Genomic DNA, 3891 nt, shown 5'->3' on the forward strand with positions numbered 1-3891 from the left:
CCCAAAGTACCTGTTCCGGGGCATTATTTGGGAAAAAGCAGGGGTGGATATTATGGGATCTGTGCTCCAATAGGAGCGTATCGTGGGCTTTTTCACAATGCCCATTATAAGGGTAAGGGCCCAAAATCTTCTAATTTCATGGGAGTCAGTGGGGTACCAGGTCTGGCTTCTGTCTCCTTGGTCAGCTGCCTGACACTGGGCTGCATAGAGGTTTGTTTGAGCTGCTAGCAGCTCAAAAAACTCGGGGGCAAACATTAAATGGAAAAATGACTTTGGCTCGCTAGCATCAATGTCACATCTGATGCCAGGAGTCCCAGTAAAAGCAGGGATTACTGGGTCTATCATATTTGGGGGCACACAATTATATTTAGCGTCAGGCTCTCCACGCCTGGCTTTAGCAGATGGACCCTGGCCATCATCGTCTTCCTCTGACTCGTCATTATCTGACGCACAGCAGGATTCCTCAGATATTGGATCAATATCTGATGCAGTCAGAGTGGCCTCGGCGTCTGACGCGGTCAGAGCGGCCTCGGCGTCTGACGCGGTCAGAGTGGCATCGTCATCAGACTGAGTGAGGCAGTCATGAGCCTCCTCAGCGCTGAAGACATGTTGCGCCATTGTACCTACCTGGCCAAGTTGCGCCATTGTACCACGCCTGGCTTTAGCAGATGGACCCTGGCCATCATCGTCTTCCTCTGACTCGTCATTATCTGACGCACAGCAGGATTCCTCAGATATTGGATCAATATCTGATGCAGTCAGAGTGGCCTCGGCGTCTGACGCGGTCAGAGTGGCTTCGGCGTCTGACGCGGTCAGAGTGGCATCGTCATCAGACTGAGTGAGGCAGTCATGAGCCTCCTCAGCGCTGAAGACATGTTGCGCCATTGTACCTACCTGGCCAATTTCTAAAACACTACACTATCCCCAATATATGATGTGGTTTTGCACTAAGCACTGCAGCTCTGCAAAACGAACTCTCTCTCTCTCTCCCCCAGTGTCGCACATCCGGCAGTAATGTCACTGACCCGGATGTGGTTCGGTCCCCCAAGGCTAATGACACACCAAGTTGTTACAGGAGATCGGGCAGCAGAAAGCCAGCGACGCTGGCTTCTGCTGCCAGGGGGGGGTCCAGGCTGTCAAACTACAGCCTGTTCTCCCGTGCAGTGGCAGGGATGTGTTCCTGACGCTGCACGAAGGGCTAGACGTCCCGGTACGTCTATAGGGGATTGAAGGGGTTAATTGATAAAGTGGTTATATATAAACTTTGATAAGTATAATGCTAATGATAAATTAGCTGATTGTGGAAAGCTCATCTTAAGCTCCTTACAATGAATGAATGAATGTATGTATGATATTCCCACTATGATTATTTAACCTGTACTTATTCCTTTAGTTCTGCCTGCATTTCTGATGAATTTGGCGGAAGGTCACCTTAGGGCAAAATGCCGGTGCTTTGGGTGATGTCCTCCCCCTTGATTGGGTGATTGAGGGAGAAGACGTCACCAGAGGCACCGCCATTTTGGCGGAAGTTCACCTTAGGAAACACCACAATTTCGCCCTAAGGTAAACGTCTGCAAAACTGCGACACTTTTGGTGACATCCTCTTCCCTGATTGGATGATCGGGGAAGAATATGTCACCAGAAGCCCAGCCACTTTGCCCTAAGGTGAACTTCCTTCCAATGTTTCTGTAATGTTCTCTTCCCCAATTGGGGGATCAGGGGAGAGGATGTGACCGGGAGCGCTGCCGTTTTGGCTAAAGTCTGCGCCAGGTTATGTCTGCAGAGATGCGGACGAATAAAGAAGATAAAAGAGAGAAGATGAAAGAGAGAGGACAGAACAGAGAAGAAGAAGTGGTCAGCAGAGAAGGTAGGGAATGAATGACAAGGCACAAGTCTAGTATTCTGTTCAGTAGTAAAAAGTCCTAATTGCAAGGTATGGTATTAATAAAGAATAAACACACACGTTTGTTTTTTAATGATGACATCTGTAAATAACAATTGTAATTCAGCCCTGAGATCAATACAGAACACTTGTTTCAACCAATAACAAGTGTCGGAAACCACTGACCAACCATTCTGTCGAGCTAAATTAACAAGCATTCTGGACAATCATACTGTCCTAGCTTATTCTAACAAAAGGAAACACACTGGGTGCTTTACTAACACAGACCTTGATGGACCCCACTGAAATGCATAATACATTTCAGAATTTAAGCATAGGCTCTTGGTTATAGCATAAGTTCAGCTTGAGTTAAATTAGCAACATCTCTTGCGTGTCAAGAGAAGCAGGGTCCATAGTCCACTCTGCCTCTCTCCATTTACAAAATTCTGCAAGTTTAAAACTTGCAAAAAAAAATGCTGAGGAGTTTGGTAAAATCAGGGTTGGTCCTAGACTAAATGACACACAATGTCAAAAACAAGACAAATAAAGCCTATGGTAATAAGTTATCATGAGAGACAATGCATACATTGAAGCTTGATAATCTTTCAAACATGGAACCAAATATACTGTAAACATTCTCACAGATGTAACCATCATAAAAATCATTGTAGTTGTCCCACACACTAGTGTCCTATCAAATTTGTGTGGGGTGGTTTAATGTGTGTTCTTCCCTACACTTAAATGTGGAAGCACCTCTACTCACAGCATATCAGTGGCAGTAACTGAAGGACCATCAGGAGAGAACTTTCCGAGAGGATGGCTGTTGAAACTCGGGTTCTTGTAAATGTGTATTTGGACATCTGGGCTGTAGAGGGCATACAAACAATGTGTCACAAACGGGGTCCATACAGACGACTGTAATGACCCACAGCGCCCAATGAAGGAATTTAAGGAGTCACTGTGCAAGAACTAAGTTGGACAGGGCCAGGGCCAGGGTGGTGAGCACCTAGGGTTGTGCGGCCACACCCCAGGGCCCTGACATAGCAGCAGATGTTATCCAGAACAAAACAAAGTGATATCCTGCAGGCACCCTGGAGCAGGCATGAGACATAGCTCTACAGACGAATGTGCAGGATGCTGCAGGCTGGGAGTAGGGAAGCTAAGCAGAGTAACAGCAGAACATAGCAAGCAAGGGGGGCAGAACAAGGAAAAAGGAGACAAGCAAGAAACATAGCCAGACAACTCATACATGGTACAGGACACAACAGAGGACAGGGAAACAAGGCACACAAGGGATGGAGTGAGGAGCCGGTATCCTCAGACGCTTCTCCTTTAAGCAAGGACAGATCTTAAGGAAATCCAGGAATGGATTACAGCAAAGGGGGAACTGTAGCGAGACAGGGGAACTGTAGCGAGATAGGGAAAACCAGAGATATGCAGCTCCGCAGCCTGGATGGGGCGTGACAAAATAAGAGAGGGTGTGGGGGATGGGGGGGATGATTGCTGGGAACTAGAGGACTGCATTGGGAGGCGGGTCCTGCGGGTCCCGTGGGACCCGCCTAAAAACTTGCGGGCGGTCTTGCTGGGGCTGCGGGCGGGAGCGGGCGGTCAGGCACTGTACCTGCGGGTCACAGTAATCCCGCGCAGTCCCGCGAGGCTGCCTTCTCGCTGCTCCCTTACAGTGTCTCCTATCTTGCTCTGCCCAGGAACAAAACGGAGTCACGTGATGTGATGTCACTTCCTGTGACTCCGCCTTGTTCCTGGATTGGCCACAAATGTGGCGGGAGCGGAACACCCACATTGCGGGAGCGGGATTAAAAGCAGCGGGAGCGGGATTAAAAAAGCAGTCCCGAGCAGGGCTCTACTGGGAACCCCAAGTTCTAAACCACACAATGACATCCAGATCTGTAGTCAATGTCTGCAGCGATCTGTGAGGCTGTGACACCAGCTGTGAAACAGCTTTTAGATACATAGATGTAATTTGACAGCTAACATTCTTATTTCAAACC

Source organism: Sceloporus occidentalis, unplaced genomic scaffold (assembly GCF_023333645.1).
Source record: "Sceloporus occidentalis isolate IW3139 unplaced genomic scaffold, rSceOcc1.0.p SCAF_77, whole genome shotgun sequence".
Taxonomy (NCBI): domain Eukaryota; kingdom Metazoa; phylum Chordata; class Lepidosauria; order Squamata; family Phrynosomatidae; genus Sceloporus; species Sceloporus occidentalis.